The sequence below is a fragment of the Taudactylus pleione genome, unplaced genomic scaffold (assembly GCF_031769625.1).
Source record: "Taudactylus pleione unplaced genomic scaffold, aTauple2 ptg001059l, whole genome shotgun sequence".
Classification (NCBI taxonomy): domain Eukaryota; kingdom Metazoa; phylum Chordata; class Amphibia; order Anura; family Myobatrachidae; genus Taudactylus; species Taudactylus pleione.
Genome location: NW_028285460.1, coordinates 91185 through 110724, shown reverse-complemented (window position 1 = coordinate 110724; position 19540 = coordinate 91185). Strand labels below are relative to the sequence as shown.

The following is a 19540-nucleotide window of genomic DNA, read 5'->3' as shown; positions in this document are numbered from 1 at the left end:
CAGTACAATGCAGGACAAGAACATGGATAACATACATTCCTACATTAGCGACCATAGCACCCACATAAGCAACCAAGTGTTAGGGGCCCTAGTGGGGAGCGTTAGGGGCCCTAGTGGGGAGCTGTGGCCGGAGGCAGGCCACACGGGGTTAATGGCTGCCACAGCACTGAAGGGGTTAACCCCCGTGCTGTGCCGCCATTTTTAAAAGGACAAAAAGGCGCCAGGCGCCCATTGTAAATGTATACTCTGCGCTATGCGCTGAGTGTTAAGTGTGTTTTTAATGTTTTATATGCAGCGGCCTGCACTCGCTGCACTGGGGGAGAGTAGGTAGTGTGTGTCATGGCCGCTGCGGGACAGGGAGAGCCAGATCCCACTGCCACCAGCGGTGAAACAGTTAAAGTGGACAGTTTAAAAGCAAAGATGTACATGGTTCATAGTAAACTGTATTAAAGTATATATGTATTGCTGTAATGCACTGCAGCTGATCTGCAATGCATTAGTGCATGAGGCAACGTATATTTAATAGGCTATGCACTATATGGTTTAAATGTATATTTTGTAGAGAAAATGCACTTATTGAATATATGCCTGTATATGACATGACCAGCCTCTGTGTCTGCAGAAACTAGCAGGAGGTCTAATGAATAGGAAGACCTGTTGTGGTCAGTGATCTCTGGCTGGAAGGTCTCTGTGTGAAGGTGTGAATGGTGTCATATAGCCAAACTCTTCATGTACAGAACTTCCTTTTGAAAAGACAATTTGTTTTTAAGAAGATCCTTTTGGATGCCACTTCTAAAAGCTGAATGTCATTTACCATTTCCTGTGAAATGTTATATCAACATTTTAGGAGACAGTATAACGTATGATAAATCAGTTTGTGTTGGTGGATTAGGAAGGCGGATATTGAGAGACTCCTTTGAAATGTAATATGTTGTTAATTTATGTTTTCTAAGATAGCCTGATTGGCTAGAAGGAACACAGGGTGGATTTGCCCGCTGTGATGTTGTGTGTAAGAATGACATAAAAAGAGGGACTGTGAGCCCTGTATGTGTACAACCCTGTAACTTCTATGAGGAGACCTGCTGATAAGAATCCTGTATGTGGAACATCTTTGAAAATCATTTGTGGAGAATTGCTGTTTGATTTCTGTGTGATATTCCCCTTCAGACGGAAGGTTGAGTCTTCTTTAAGACATTGAGCAAATAAACACCGTTTGCCTTTACTTTAATTGTATCAAATCCTGCGACCAACAGAATTGCGCCAAAACGCTATTCCGTTCTCCTGCTGTTCTGGGTAAGAGCTCCGTGTCTCCAAGTTCAAGCCCTCTGCCAAGCTACCGTGCAGACCTGGTCCATTGCGAGGGATCAGGGGGGAACAGCCGGCACCAAACAGGAGGTGTGTCCGCAGCTAATCAAACACATACGCAGCAGAAGCGGTTCCAGGTTCCGAGGCAGGAGCCTGAGGGTACCTAATAAGCGGTTCGAAACGCCGATGGTAGAGTTTTGTGGTGGCAGCATTGTTAAACGCCCACGGCGCAGTGGGCGGAGTCAGTGACAGGCGGTCACTGATGGTGAGTGGGAGTCCAAAAGCGCTAACCCGTGACCAGGGACGGCCTAGGCGAAAGGTGTCCGGTCACAGGAGCGTCAGGGGCCCTAGTGGGGAGCGTCAGGGGCCCTAGTGGGGAGCGTCAGGGGCCCTAGTGGGGAGCGTCAGGGGCCCTAGTGGGGAGCGTCAGGGGCCCTAGTGGGGAGTAAGAAGAAGATGAAAGTAAAGTAGGGAGTAGCACCCTGCTAGAGGACCGTGCTCGTAAGAGCTTACACTGTAAATATTAAATAGAAAAAACAGTTTTGTTGTGAAATATATAGAAAAATATCTGTATCACAGTTGTATAATATTAATTTTTGGCTTGTAGGATGGTTCATCAAAGGCATATTAAGAGTAATGACATCTTTAATGTATGACCAGTAAGTGCTGACATTTGTGTTCTGTGCTTTCATCATTAGCGGAGACCATTAGGCGTAATCACAGAGGTTGGACACCAAGGGCTCGTTCTACTTAACATTTTGGCTACAGATCCTTCCCGAAGCCTCAGTACCATCAGCTCTCGCCCTGGAGCCCCAACGTGCAATCAGGTGTTTGGGCTAAAGTGACAGTCTGTTTTGGCTTCCTCTGTAAATCTGTTGCTCTGTGGATGCCGGATTTTGGCTGGATTCCTCCCTCGGCACACAGACAAGGAGGTCCTATAAAGGGGTACAAGCTTTTACTCATTCTCTTCTGCAGGGACTAACATGTGAATAGTGATCATCAGAATCTCCGATACCGCCATCAGTGACGGGTTATTACCGCTCTGCAGTATTACTTGTGAAGAGGCGGCGGAGAGTGAGACCAATTAAATGGACAATAAAAGCTGAAAGATTAATTTTCAATTGAGCACAGAGCTTATAGGGCGTCTATCAGCAGCCAAGAGGCCAGATATATACATATAAGCGATAAATGATGTTATAGCCTTGTTGGCAGGGGGCCGCTGTAACCATGTCTGAGAGTGATAAATGCCATAGTAATGAATGTGCTTTATCAGGACTAGACTTGTTTTGCATTGTACACACTTGTAATCAGGGTGACGTGGGCTAGCAAGTCACCCCCCAACACCCCCCTAATAAATGATAATGATACTCTATTCACTGTGACAGACTGACATATGGCAGCGCACGTATACAGTATGGGAAGATTTTAGGGAACAGGCGGCAGAAGAGGATATAGGCCCCTAATTCTTCCCACTTTATTCTATCACATTCCCAGAAATAACCCTATACAGTAACTAGAGACTTCTACCCCACTCAGGTCTGCTACAGAGCCAGCAACAACGGGCACGATTATCCGCCTCCCCTATATTCAGCGCACACAGCCACTGACATTGGTCTAATACTGATGTGCCCCCATATACAGTAACTAGAGACTTCTACCCCACTCAGGTCTGCTACAGAGCCAGCAACAACGGGCACGATTATCCGCCTCCCCTATATTCAGCGTACACAGCCACTGACATTGGTCTAATACTGATGTGCCCTCATATACAGTAACTAGAGACTTCTACCCCACTCATGTCTGCTACAGAGCCAGCAACAACGGGCACGATTATCCGCCTCCCCTATATTCAGCACACACAGCCACTGACATTGGTCTAATACTGATGTGCCCTCATATACAGTAACTAGAGACTTCTACCCCACTCAGGTCTGCTACAGAGCCAGCAACAACGGGCACGATTATCCACCTCCCCTATATTCAGCACACAGCCACTGACATTAGTCTAATACTGATGTGCCCCCATATACAGTAACTAGAGACTTCTACCATACTCATGTCTGCTACAGAGCCAGCAACAATGGGCACGATTATCCACCTCCCCTATATTCAGCACACACAGCCACTGACATTGGTCTAATACTGATGTGCCCCCAGATACAGTAACTAGAGACTTCTACCCCACTCATGTCTGCTACAGAGCCAGCAACAACGGGCACGATAATCCACCTCCCCTATATTCAGCACACACAGCCACTGACATTGGTCTAATACTGATGTGCCCCCATATACAGTAACTAGAGACTTCTACCCACTCATGTCTGCTACAGAGCCAGCAACAACGGGCACGATTATCCGCCTCCCCTATATTCAGCACACACAGCCACTGACATTGGTCTAATACTGATGTGCCCTCATATACAGTAACTAGAGACTTCTACCCCACTCAGGTCTGCTACAGAGCCAGCAACAACGGGCACGATTATCCGCCCCCCTATATTCAGCACACACAGCCACTGACATTGGTCTAATACTGATGTGCCCTCATATACAGTAACTAGAGACTTCTACCCCACTCAGGTCTGCTACAGAGCCAGCAACAACGGGCACGATTATCCACCTCCCCTATATTCAGCACACAGCCACTGACATTAGTCTAATACTGATGTGCCCCCATATACAGTAACTAGAGACTTCTACCCCACTCAGGTCTGCTACAGAGCCAGCAACAACGGGCACGATTATCCACCTCCCCTATATTCAGCACACACAGCCACTGACATTGGTCTAATACTGATGTGCCCCCAGATACAGTAACTAGAGACTTCTACCCACTCATGTCTGCTACAGAGCCAGCAACAACGGGCACGATTATCCACCTCCCCTATATTCAGCACACACAGCCACTGACATTGGTCTAATACTGATGTGCCCTCATATACAGTAACTAGAGACTTCTACCCCACTCAGGTCTGCTACAGAGCCAGCAACAACGGGCACGATTATCCGCCTCCCCTATATTCAGCGTACACAGCCACTGACATTGGTCTAATACTGATGTGCTCCCATATACAGTAACTAGAGACTTCTACCCCACTCAGGTCTGCTACAGAGCAAGCAACAACGGGTACGATTATCCGCCCCCCCTATATTCAGCACACACAGCCACTGACATTGGTCTAATACTGCTGTGCCCCCATATACAGTAACTAGAGACTTCTACCCCACTCATGTCTGCTACAGAGCCAGCAACAACGGGCACGATTATCCGCCTCCCCTATATTCAGCACACACAGCCACTGACATTGGTCTAATACTGATGTGCCCTCATATACAGTAACTAGAGACTTCTACCCCACTCAGGTCTGCTACAGAGCCAGCAACAACGCGCACGATTATCCGCCTCCCCTATATTCAGCGTACACAGCCACTGACATTGGTCTAATACTGATGTGCTCCCATATACAGTAACTAGAGACTTCTACCCCACTCAGGTCTGCTACAGAGCCAGCAACAACGGGCACGATTATCCGCCTCCCCTATATTCAGCACACACAGCCACTGACATTGGTCTAATACTGATATGCCCCCATACACAGTAACTAGAGACTTCTACCCCACTCAGGTCTGCTACAGAGCCAGCAACAACGGGCACGATTATCCGCCCCCCTATATTCAGCACACACAGCCACTGACATTGGTCTAATACTGATGTGCCCTCATATACAGTAACTAGAGACTTCTACCCCACTCAGGTCTGCTACAGAGCCAGCAACAACGGGCACGATTATCCGCCTCCCCTATATTCAGCACACACAGCCACTGACATTGGTCTAATACTGATGTGCCCTCATATACAGTAACTAGAGACTTCTACCCCACTCAGGTCTGCTACAGAGCCAGCAACAACGGGCACGATTATCCGCCTCCCCTATATTCAGCGCACACAGCCACTGACATTGGTCTAATACTGATGTGCCCCCATATACAGTAACTAGAGACTTCTACCCCACTCAGGTCTGCTACAGAGCCAGCAACAACGGGCACGATTATCCACCCCCCTATATTCAGCACACACAGCCACTGACATTGGTCTAATACTGATGTGCCCTCATATACAGTAACTAGAGACTTCTACCCCACTCATGTCTGCTACAGAGCCAGCAACAACGGGCACGATTATCCGCCTCCCCTATATTCAGCGCACACAGCCACTGACATTGGTCTAATACTGATATGCCCCCATATACAGTAACTAGATACTTCTACACCACTCATGTCTGCTACAGAGCCAGCAACAACGGGCACGATTATCCGCCTCCCCTATACTCAGCACACACACAGCCACTGACATTGGTCTAATACTGATGTGCCCTCATATACAGTAACTAGAGACTTCTACCCCACTCAGGTCTGCTACAGAGCCAGCAACAACGGGCACGATTATCCACCTCCCCTATATTCAGCACACAGCCACTGACATTGGTGTAATACTGATGTGCCCCCATATACAGTAACTAGAGACTTCTACCCCACTCAGGTCTGCTACAGAGCCAGCAACAACGGGCACGATTATCCACCTCCCCTATATTCAGCGCACAGCCACTGACATTGGTCTAATACTGATGTGCCCTCATATACAGTAACTAGAGACTTCTACCCCACTCATGTCTGCTACAGAGACAGCAACAATGGGCACGATTATCCGCCTCCCCTATATTCAGCACACACAGCCACTGACATTGGTCTAATACTGATGTGCCCCCAGATACAGTAACTAGAGACTTCTACCCCACTCAGTTCTGCTACAGAGCCAGCAACAACGGGCACGATTATCCACCTCCCCTATATTCAGCGCACAGCCACTGACATTGGTCTAATACTGATGTGCCCTCATATACAGTAACTAGAGACTTCTACCCCATTCATGTCTGCTACAGAGACAGCAACAATGGGCACGATTATCCGCCCCCCCTATATTCAGCACACACAGCCACTGACATTGGTCTAATACTGATGTGCCCTCATATACAGTAACTAGAGACTTCTACCCCACTCATGTCTGCTACAGAGCCAGCAACAACGGGCACGATTATCCACCTCCCCTATATTCAGCACACACAGCCACTGACATTGGTCTAATACTGATGTGCCCCCATATACAGTAACTAGAGACTTCTACCCCACTCATGTCTGCTACAGAGCCAGCAACAACGGGCACGATTATCCGCCTCCCCTATATTCAGCACACACAGCCACTGACATTGGTCTAATACTGATGTGCCCTCATATACAGTAACTAGAGACTTCTACCCCACTCAGGTCTGCTACAGAGCCAGCAACAACGGGCACGATTATCCGCCCCCCTATATTCAGCACACACAGCCACTGACATTGGTCTAATACTGATGTGCCCCCATATACAGTAACTAGAGACTTCTACCCCACTCAGGTCTGCTACAGAGCCAGCAACAACGGGCACGATTATCCACCTCCCCTATATTCAGCGCACAGCCACTGACATTGGTCTAATACTGATGTGCCCTCATATACAGTAACTAGAGACTTCTACCCCACTCATGTCTGCTACAGAGACAGCAACAATGGGCACGATTATCCGCCTCCCCTATATTCAGCACACACAGCCACTGACATTGGTCTAATACTGATGTGCCCCCATATACAGTAACTAGAGACTTCTACCCCACTCAGGTCTGCTACAGAGCCAGCAACAACGGGCACGATTATCCGCCTCCCCTATATTCAGCACACACAGCCACTGACATTGGTCTAATACTGATGTGCCCTCATATACTGCCCTGAGCTATGCCAGCACCGTGTATATATCCCATACTGCCCTGAGCTGTGCCAGCACCGTGTATATATCCCATACTGCCCTGAGCTGTGCCAGCACCCTGTATATATCCCATACTGCCCTGAGCTGTGCCAGCACCGTGTATATATCCCATACTGCCCTGAGCTGTGCCAGCACCCTGTATATATCCCAGGCTGCCCTGAGCTGTGCCAGCACACTGTATATATCCCATACTGCCCTGAGCTGTGCCAGCACCCTGTATATATCCCATACTGCCCTGAGCTGTGCCAGCACCGTGTATATATCCCATACTGCCCTGAGCTGTGCCAGCACACTGTATATATCCCATACTGCCCCGAGCTGTGCCAGCACACTGTATATATCCCATACTGCCCCGAGCTGTGCCAGCACCGTGTATATATCCCATACTGCCCCTGAGCTGTGCCAGCACCGTGTATATATCCCATACTGCCCCTGAGCTGTGCCAGCACACTGTATATATCCCATACTGCCCTGAGCTGTGCCAGCACCCTGTATATATCTCATACTGCCCTGAGCTGTGCCAGCACACTGTATATATCCCAGGCTGCCCTGAGCTGTGCCAGCACCGTGTATATATCCCATACTGCCCTGAGCTGTGCCAGCACCCTGTATATATCTCATACTGCCCTGAGCTGTGCCAGCACACTGTATATATCCCATACTGCCCCGAGCTGTGCCAGCACCGTGTATATATATCCCATACTGCCCTGAGCTGTGCCAGCACCCTGTATATATCTCATACTGCCCTGAGCTGTGCCAGCACCGTGTATATACCTCATACTGCCCTGAGCTGTGCCAGCACCCTGTATATATCCCATACTGCCCTGAGCTGTGCCAGCACCCTGTATATATCCCATACTGCCCTGAGCTGTGCCAGCACCGTGTATATATCCCATACTGCCCTGAGCTGTGCCAGCACCCTGTATATATCTCATACTGCCCTGAGCTGTGCCAGCACCGTGTATATATCTCATACTGCCCTGAGCTGTGCCAGCACCGTGTATATATCCCATACTGCCCTGAGCTGTGCCAGCACCCTGTATATATCCCATACTGCCCTGAGCTGTGCCAGCACCCTGTATATATCCCATACTGCCCTGAGCTGTGCCAGCACCCTGTATATATCCCATACTGCCCTGAGCTGTGCCAGCACCGTGTATATATCCCATACTGCCCTGAGCTGTGCCAGCACCCTGTATATATCTCATACTGCCCCGAGCTGTGCCAGCACCGTGTATATATCCCATACTGCCCCGAGCTATGCCAGCACCGTGTATATATCCCATACTGCCCTGAGCTGTGCCAGCACCCTGTATATATCCCATACTGCCCCGAGCTGTGCCAGCACCGTGTATATATCTCATACTGCCCTGAGCTGTGCCAGCACCCTGTATATATCCCAGGCTGCCCTGAGCTGTGCCAGCACCCTGTATATATCGCAGGCTGCCCTGAGCTGTGCCAGCACACTGTATATATCCCAGGCTGCCCTGAGCTGTGCCAGCACCCTGTATATATCCCAGGCTGCCCTGAGCTGTGCCAGCACCCTGTATATATCTCATACTGCCCCGAGCTGTGCCAGCACCCTGTATATATCTCATACTGCCCCGAGCTGTGCCAGCACCGTGTATATATCCCAGGCTGCCCTGAGGTGTCTGATTATATCCTCTGTATGATGCATGCCACGTCTGTGTGTGGGAGACAGGACATAGATTAGAGTTGTCACATGGACAGACAGTTGGACCTCAGTTAGTTGGCTTACAGCCGTTCCAGCACTAAAGTCGCAGCAAGCCAGCGATAGCCTAACAAGCTGTGAAATGTGTAACTTGTCCCTTTTAGTGACTACATATATGTCTGTGTTTAGCACTGGGTGTGGCACCAGCATATAAATGTTCTTCCCCCGATGCTCTTCTGCCATCCTCTCACACCATCGTCAGAGCCAGCCGGGTGCTGGTCACACACACGATCTCCAGCAGTCGTCTCCCCACATGGGGCTGGGACGCTCACATGACAAGGAGGAGGATTTCTACAGCATTACGTCCCAGGCTATGAGGAAACACAACGTAGGAAATGGAAGGTCCCAATGTTTCCGGACCATTACTCACTCAGTCACACTTGTTATTGCAAAGTAACAGACCACCCCTCCGAGCCACCAGTCACCACACCCACAGTAACGCTGTTACCACGCCGACACACATCCACAGTAACAGTGTTATCACGCCGACACACACCCACAGTAACACTGTTACCACGCCGACACTTCCACAGTAACACTGTTACCACACCGAGACACATCCACAACAACACTGTTACCACGCCGACACTTCCACAGTAACACTGTTACCACGCCGACACTTCCACAGTAACACTGTTATCACGCCGACACACATCCACAGTAACACTGTTACCACATACACACACATCCACAGTAACGCTGTTACCACATCCACAGTAACACTGTTACCACACCGAGACACATCCACAGTAACGCTGTTACCACGCCGACACACATCCACAGTAACACTGTTACCACATACACACACATCCACAGTAACGCTGTTACCACATCCACACATCCACAGTAACACTGTTACCACACCGACACACATCCACAGTAACACTGTTACCACATACACACATACACACATCCACAGTAACGCTGTTACCACACCGAGACACATCCACAGTAACACTGTTACCACGCCGACACACACCCACAGTAACACTTACCACGCCGACACACACTCACAGTAACACTGTTACCACACCGAGACACATCCACAGTAACACTGTTACCACGCCGACACTTCCACAGTAACACTGTTAACACATACACACACATCCACAGTAACGCTGTTACCACATCCACACATCCACAGTAACGCTGTTACCACACCGAGACACATCCACAGTAACGCTGTTACCACGCCGACACACATCCACAGTAACACTGTTACCACATACACACATCCACAGTAACGCTGTTACCACACCGAGACACATCCACAGTAACACTTACCACGCCGACACACACTCACAGTAACACTGTTACCACACCGAGACACATCCACAGTAACACTGTTACCACGCCGACACTTCCACAGTAACACTGTTACTACATACACACATCCACAGTAACGCTGTTACCACACCGAGACACATCCACAGTAACACTGTTACCACACCGACACACACCCACAGTAACACTTACCACGCCGACACACACCCACAGTAACACTGTTACCACGCCGACACTTCCACAGTAACACTGTTACCACACCGAGACACATCCACAATAACACTGTTACCACACCGACACTTCCACAGTAACACTGTTACCACATACACACATACACAGTAACGCTGTTACCACACCGAGACACATCCACAATAACACTGTTACCACACCCACACACATCCACAGTAACGCTGTTACCACATACACCAATCCACAGTAACACTGTAACCACACCGAGACACATCCACAGCAACACTGTTACCACGCCGACACAAATCCACAGTAACGCTGTTACCACACCGTGACACATCCACAGTAACGCTGTTACCACGCCGACACACATCCACAGTAACGCTGTTACCACGCCGACACACATCCACAGTAACGCTGTTACCACATACACACACATCCACAGTAACGCTGTTATCACATACACACACATCCACAGTAACACTGTTACCACACCGAGACACATCCACAATAACACTGTTACCACACCGAGACACATCCACAGTAACACTGTTACCACGCCGACACACATCCACAGTAACACTGTTACCACACCGAGACACATCCACAGTAACACTGTTACCACGCCGAGACACATCCATAGTAACACTGTTACCACATACACACACATCCACAGTAACACTGTTACCACATACACACACATCCACAGTAACACTGTTACCACACCGACACTTCCACAGTAACGCTGTTACCACATACACACACATCCACAGTAACGCTGTTACCACACACATCCACAGTAACGCTGTTACCACACACATCCACAGTAACGCTGTTACCACACACATCCACAGTAACGCTGTTACCACACCGAGACACATCCACAGTAACGCTGTTACCACACCAAGACACATCCACAGTAACACTGTTACCACACACATCCACAGTAACCCTGTTACCACACCGAGACACATCCACAGTAACGCTGTTACTACATACACACATCCACAGTAACACTGTTACCACACCGACACACATCCACAGTAGCGCTGTTACTACATACACACATCCACAGTAACGCTGTTACCACGCCGACACACATCCACAGTAACGCTGTTACCACACCCACACACATCCACAGTAACGCTGTCATCACACCGAGACACGTCCACAGTAAAGCTGTTACCACACCGACACACATCCACAGTAACACTGTTACCACACACACATACTTCCACAGTAACGCTGTTACCATGCCGACACGCATCCACAGTAACGCTGTTACCACACCGACACACATCCACAGTAACACTGGGGTGTTAAGTCATGCGGATGTGGCCCTATCAGTTTTCCAGGGACATCACAGAGGGACTTTGCACCTGTCCTGGATATAGGATCGCCCCACAGACTGGATGTAGGTGGTGTGTTACATGGTAAAAATGGGATTTTGGTACCTACTGGTAAATCCTTTTCTCTAATTCCACAGGGGATACTGGAGTTGCTTACGCTGGGATATAGAGGCGTGGATAACTGGAGCTGGCACTTTAATTGATTTAGAAGTGTGAAGCTCCTCCCCCTCTATTCCCCACCAGCCCTCAGCTTAGAAAATGAAGGCGAACAAGCGGAGTAAAAAAGGGAGAGAAGAACACACAACAACCAAAGTATAACAAACCGAACAGGCAGGCTAAGAGCGCAGAGGTGGGCGTCCAATATCCCCTGTGGAATCAGAGAAAAGGATTTACTGGTAGGTACCAAAATCCCATTTTCTCTTTCATCCACTAGCGGACACTGGAGTTGCTTACGCTAGGGACGTCCCAAAGTTTTCCCCTCGGGCGGGAGCGCTCTGTGGGACCTGCAGAACCAGACAGCCAAAACTTGATGCTGAAGCAGCAAACGTATCAAAACTGTAACATTTGACCCACATGTGAACTGAAAACCAAGTGGCTGCACGGCACAATTGTGACCTGGAGGCGCCCCTAACGGCCGCTCATGACGCACCCACAGAACGTGTGGAATGAGCTGAATGGACGTAGGAGGACGACAGTCAGCACTAATATAAGCCTGAAGAATAATCAGCCCAATCCAACATATCAACGTTTAGACGCTGGTCAACTTCTCCGAACAGCATCATAGAGGACAAAAAACGACTCCGACTTGGGGAGGGACGCTGTCCTGGCATATAGATGCGGAGAACTCTAACTACATCCAAAGTAGAAGAATTACCGGAGTCCTCCACCAAAGACGGTACCCAATAGGCTGATTTATATGGAAAGCTGACCCAACCCTGGGAACACAAGCTAAGGTGGCTTATAGGACAGAGCACCCAAAACTAAACTCTACGAGCCAAAGCTAGAGCCAGGAGGAGGACACTCTTCCAAGACAAATACTCAATTAAAGCTAAGTACCAGGGAGCTATCGGTGGTACAAAAGGAGGCTACACAAGCAAGACCGCCTAAAGTATCGTCTGCCCTCAGGAATGAGAGCCAATTTTCGTTGAAAGAAAATAGAAAGGGCAGAACCTGTACCTTGAAAGTTCAAAGGTGAAGACCAGAATCCAATCCCATCTGAAGAAAAAAAACGAAACCGGGACAATCGGACGGAAGACCCGACTGGAACACCATTTGATATAAGAATGCCAGATGCGGTAAAGCGCAGCCGAAACTGGCTTCCTGGCGCGTAGCATGGTGGGAATCAGAGTCTGGGATGCTTCTGCATTAAAAGATATCGGTTTCAGGAGCCATCCCGTTAAACGCAGTTGCGCTAAATTGGAGTGGACGAAAAGGACCGTGCTGTAGAAGATCCGTGCGCAGATGAAGGGGCGACGGGTCGTCTACCAATAGGGATCGAAGGTCCGAGAACCAACTACTCTGAGGCCACGAGAAAGACAGAGGCTGACTCGTGTCTAATCCTTTTTAGAAGGAAGAAGTGGAAACGGAGGAAAAAGGTAAACAAAGTTGTAGATCCATGAAACTGTCAGAGCGTCTACTGCCTCTACCTATGGATCGCGAGTTCTTGACACTTATAGTGGGAGCTGAAGATTCAATCATGACTCCATGAGGTCCACCTGAAAACACCATTGACGTATCAGCGCGTTGAACACGTTTGGATGAATCTTCCATTCCCCGGGATGTATATCCTGGCGACTTAGGTAATCTGCTTCCCAGTGGTCCACACGCTGGATGAATACCACCCTCGGCCCACCGGAGAATCTGAGATACTACTCGCATGGCCATGCGACTACCAGTCCCGCCCTGGCGGTTGATGTAAGCGACGGCCGTAGCATTGTCGGGCTAAACTCTTACCGGACGAGTCTTTTGCAACTCTGTTGCTCCTATCAGAGCATAGTAGATCGCTCTGAGTTCCAACACATTTATGGACCACTTCTGATCCAGAGGGGACCATCGACCCTGAAAGTGAAAATCGAGGACTACTGCTCCCCATCCTCGAAGGTTGGCATGCGTTGTTACGATGATCCAGAACCATACCGAATTTTCGGCCCGCTAAAAGACTGTTGTATTGTGTCCACCAGAGGAGGGCCACTCTGGTAACCAGGCTCAGACGGATTTGTCGCTGTAGAAGCAGATGAGACCCTGACCCTTGTGACAGCAGGTCCAGCTGAAACACTCTGGAGTGGATCCGTCAGAACTGTAGTGCCTCGAAGGCAGCTACCATCTTCCCTAATAGACGCAGACAAAGAATTAGGAACACCTTTCTACTGCTCCCTTCTTGAATTTGATTATCCAACCGTGTTGGATTAGAGTGTGATATGTCAGTAAGGCATGGTTTGTAAGAAGGGATACCGATGGAGCCTTGAGGAACAAGCCGTCCAAACAGGGGATTATGTTTACTCCCGATGACCGAAGGAGAGCAATCATGACAGACATGAGATTGGTGAAAATGCGGGGAGCCGAGGATAACCCGAACGGCAATGCCCGAAACTGGTAGTGATCCTGCAATACGGTAAAACGTGGGAAGGTTGGATTTGGTTCCCAAAAGGGACCATGGAGATAGTCCTTGATATCCAGGGATAATAGAAACTCCCCTGGTTTCAACCACACAATGATGGACTGCAGGGACACCATGTTGAAACGATATATATCTTAAGATACAGGTTTTAAAGGAATAGAGGTCCTAAACCAATCCATCCGGATTTGGTACTACAAACAGGTCTGAGTACAAACCCCATACCTCGTTGATGTTCTGGAACCGGACCTAGCACCGAGGATCGGAGTAGAGACAGGATAGCCTCCCGTAGAACCCTGGCCCTGTCTGCAGTTATTGGCAGACGTGTAGGGAAGTACCGAGATGAGGGGGGACTTCGAAGTCTATTCGTTACCGTAGGGCACAGGTTCTCAAACTCGGTCCTCAGGACCCAAACAGTGCATGTTTTCCATGTCTCCACATTGAATCAAGTGAAATAATTAGCTTCACCTGTGGACCTTTTAAAATGTGTCACTGAGTAATGATTACACCTGTGCACCTGCTGGGTGACCTGCAAAACGTGAACTGTGTGGGGTCCTGAGGACCGAGTTTAAGAACCACTGCCGTAGGGAAATCAGTCTGTGAATCCACTGATCTGAAAAGGTCTAGTTCCAAACCTGTTGAAATTTCTGCAAAACGGGCTCCCACCGCAGGAGATCCCAGGTGGGGCGGAAGACCGTCATGCCACCTGTTTCTCAGCTAGTTAAGGTTCCTGTCGACCTGCAACATTGTGTGGACGACCTCTACCTCTGTCGCCTCTAGCTTGTGTGGGAGCACCTCTGGCTCTACCACGAAAGGAATGTGGCACACGAAAGGAAAGAAACGAAGGTCACATGTAAGATCCTCTGGGAGCCGAAGCAGTCGAAGGGAGTGAGGAAGGAAGACGTACCGCCCCCCCCCTGTGGCCTGGGCTATCCATCTGCCCAGTTCCGGGCCAAAAAGCATGTCACCAGTGAATGGTAAAACCTTTCACCGCACACTTGGATTCTGCATCTGGTAACCAAGCGCACAACCAGAGGGCTCAGCAGTTCGAAATAGCAGAAGCAGATATGAGAGCTCTAAGAAGCTTCTCCCAGGTAAACTGCAGACTCACAATGTGTTCTGCCAGAAGACGTAACTGTGCCCTGGAAGTACCTGATCAACGCAATCAACTGGTCAGCCCAGCAAACCATAGCCTTGTTAAACCAGGCGGTAACTAGCGTAGGTCTAAGTTAAACACCCGCTGCAGTATAAATTGAGCGCAGCGTTGACTCCAAACTTGCAATCAGAAGCGTCCCTCAACAATGAGGCAGCCCGTACTCGGAGTGTAGTTTTCTTAAAGGGACAGTGAGCAGACGCGTCAACAGGGGGAGATGTTTCCCCCTCTTCTATCATGGATGACGGAAATGGGTAGCTTAACAGGAACCAACGAGGAATTTGGAACCTCTTATATGGTTGATTCCAGACTATTTTAGCCTACAGCACCTGGTATTCCCAGGCAGTCTCCCATTAACCAGGCCTGTCCCTCCGAGATCAGGCGTGTTCAGGGTGGAGTGTCCCAAGGGCCGCGAAAACTGAAAAAACAGACGACCTTTTTGTTGGTCACTGAGAAGATAGGTAGCGTCCAATTACATTGTAATTGTTCCAGGCTAACTGAGTACTGCTCTGACCCTGGCACAGGGAGTAACGTACTCAAATAATACACACTCCTGGGATGCAGGAACTATATCCACAGGTAGATTAAATACCTGTCTGACCGCCAGAATTAAGAATTCCACCCCAGTAGAGGCAGACTCTATATATGGCCCCCAGATAGGGGGCGTATCAGATATTAAACTGATAAGAACAGATACTACATGGGACTCTCTTGATCTGTTTTGCCTTTTTCACTTGATCTTAGCCAAAAGGCAGAGAAAATCTTGAGGAGTACCGTCATTATACAAACTTCCTCCATTCACGTTCCTTAGTATCCTCTGTTGTGAGGATTTCCTTGTCAGACCCTCTCTGACTGGAGAACAGTCGTTAGGGGGCGTTATTGGTAGGAGGTGGAGGGAGTAGAAACAGCGGTACCTATAACCTATACCGGGAGGTGCGAGCCTCAGCCAACTGTGACGTTAAGTCAGCCATCACTCGTACCATGTCAGCGGCCCATGGCGGAGCAGGAGAGTCAGTAATAGCCATAGGTGATAGATTACTAAACAAGCATCATATAACACGCTTGTACTGTTTGAACAAACATCTTTTGCAAAGAGTTTGGCATTCAACCACAGTCACCCATACAGAGGGACAGATACAGAAGACAGAAGGCTAGTTTGGGAAACAGAGGAGGAGATCACACAACTCCCTTCCCACAGAATTGATTCCCTGCTGTACTCTCCCCTGTGCTCACCGGCTCCCAGGGATGCCATCAAGAGAACCAGCCCATCTGTAGTAGTGCTGCTACACTCTTCCTAAATTGGAGAGCTGCAGTCAGACACATGTGAAACAGCAGCCACGCTGTTCTAACAGCCGCTGCAGCTCTGAATGGAGACAGAGAGCCCGCGCTGTTAGGCTCCGCCCCATTCTTCATGCCCTAAGGGCTCTGAAAATGGCAGTCGTGCTGGAGCTTTCACCTCCCCCTGTGAAGCCCCGCTGAGTAGGAGCGCTATGCGAGGGTGCCAGCGGGGAGAGGGAAGGAGGGAGTATGTAATATAGAGCAGCGCTATAGCGATATGCTCTGAAGCCAGCGTCGGCAGCGGGGACAGGAGCCGGGGGATGCGCAGCTGATGTACTCACTGCGTCCCTTGGATGGCCTCTCTGATAACAGCACTCCTGCTTCTCACACTGTCTTGTCCTCAGTGCTGTGGCGATAAGGAGCTGTCAGTTGCTTTTTTAAATAAGCGCTGTGCACTCCTTCCTGTATAACAGGGCGCCAGGTACCCGGACCCCACCTTTCAAGAGGTGGTGAAGGGTACCAATACAGTGAAAAAGATGCTGTTAAAATAATAAAATAAAAAATGTAATGCTGGAGCACAGCAAATTGTGACCAGCTCCATAGGCACATTTTCTAAACTGAGGGCTGATGGGGCATAGAGTGGGAGGAGCTTCACACTTGAAAATTAATTAAAGTGCCAGCTCCAGTTATCCACGCCTCTATACCCCAGCGTAAGCACCTCCAGTGTCCCCTAGTGGATGAAAGAGAAATAACGTATGGGTAATATCCTGGTGACCATCTTGGAAGGGAACCTTGGGGACGCCCCTGCTCTCTTCCCTAGTGTGATTCCGTACGCTGGCTTCAGACTAATATTGCAGCGATCAGCAGCTACCTGAAGGCAGAATAAGAGGAAGGAAATAAAAGCTGGGATCATTGTACAGAGACTGGGGGCATCATAGAACACCCCTTCAGCTCTCTGGCCGATCACCATGCAAAAAAGCTGCTAAACCACCATCAGATAAATGGTCCTAAAATGACTCTGCAGCATCAATCTGCCACCACAGGTACCAGACAGGAGAGGCTGACATCAAACACCTAGGGGGGGGGATTCAAGTGTTTGCTCCTGCCGTTGCTACTAACTACCGTATATACTCGAGTATAAGCCCCCCCTCGGCTTATACTGGAGTCATGGCCGCATGGTACGCAGCTGAGTAGCGTACCATGCGGGCCGCGGGCAGTCTGTGTCTCTGTGACACAGCTGCACCGCGTGTGTAGCGCTGTCAGGAGTTCGGTCAGCACTACACACTGCCAAACACACAGCCGCCGAAGCCGGCAGCTGCGTGTTTATTGTAATCAGCCGCCGATGAGAGTCTGTCAGACTCTCATCAGCTGCTGCTGCTCCCACTGCGGGAGACATCTTCCGGCTCCCGCAGTGGGTAATGGGAGAGACGTCGTCATGACGACGTCTCTCCCATAATGCAAAGCGGCCGGAGGAGCCAGTAGCAGCGTCGGGACCAGGAGCTGAGTTTCAGGTAAGTGTTTTTTTTATTACATCTCTCTCTACTGCGGGGGCTACTACTGGGGGCACTACCACAGGGGGGTATTACTACTGGGGGCACTACCACAGGGGGGTATTACTACTGGGGGCACTACCAGGGGGGGATTACTACTGGGGGCACTACCAGGGGGGGATTACTACTGGGGGCACTACCAGGGGGGGATTACTACTGGGGGCACTACCAGGGGGGGGGGGATTACTACTGGGGGCACTACCAGGGGGGGGGATTACTACTGGGGGCACTACCAGGGGGGGGGATTACTACTGGGGGCACTACCAGGGGGGGATTACTACTGGGGGCAATACCAGGGGGGGAATATTACTACTGGGGGCAGTACCAGAGGGGGAATATTACTACTGGGGGCACTACCAGAGGGGGAATATTACTACTGGGGGCACTACCAGGGGGGGATTAATACTGGGGGCACTACCAGGGGGGGGGATTAATACTGGGGGCACTACCAGGGGGGGGGGGATTACTACTGGGGGCACTACCAGAGGGAGAATATTACTACTGGGGGCACTACCAGAGGGAGAATATTACTACTGGGGGCACTACCAGAGGGGGAATATTACTACTGGGGGCAGTACCAGGGGAGGGATTACTACTGGGGCAGTACCAGGGGGGGATTAATACTGGGGGCACTACCAGGGGGGGAATATTACTACTGGGGGTAGTACCAGGGGGAGGGGATTAATACTGGGGGCACTACCAGAGGGGGAATATTACTACTGGGGGCACTACCAGAGGGGGAATATTACTACTGGGGGCACTACCAGAGGGGGAATATTACTACTGGGGGCACTACCAGAGGGGGAATATTACTACTGGGGGCAGTACCGGGGGGGATTAATACTGGGGGCACTACCAAGGGGGGTATTACTACTGGGGGCACTAAGAGGGGGAATATTACTGGGGCAGTACCAGGGGGGGGAGTAATACTGGGGGCACTACCAGGGGGGGGATTAATACTGGGGGCACTACCAAGGGGGGTATTACTACTGGGGGCACTAAGAGGGGGAATATTACTGGGGCAGTACCAGGGGGGGGAGTAATACTGGGGGCACTACCAGGGGGGGGATTAATACTGGGGGCACTACCAAGGGGGGTATTACTACTGGGGGCACTAAGAGGGGGAATATTACTGGGGCAGTACCAGGGGGGGGAGTAATACTGGGGGCACTACCAGGGGGGTATTACTACTGGGGGCACTACCAGGGGGGGTATTACTACTGGGGGCA

At 49.9% G+C, this 19540-nt stretch overlaps 1 protein-coding gene and 1 pseudogene across 1 annotated transcript in view; both read right to left on the bottom strand.

Annotated features, from left to right (window-relative positions):
- LOC148453937 (beta-1,4-galactosyltransferase 3-like) overlaps positions 1 to 19540 on the bottom strand; it is an 86698-nt gene that overhangs the window by 47001 nt on the left and 20157 nt on the right. The window lies entirely within an intron of this gene.
- On the bottom strand, positions 16132 to 16184 carry LOC148453938 (U2 spliceosomal RNA; annotated as a pseudogene).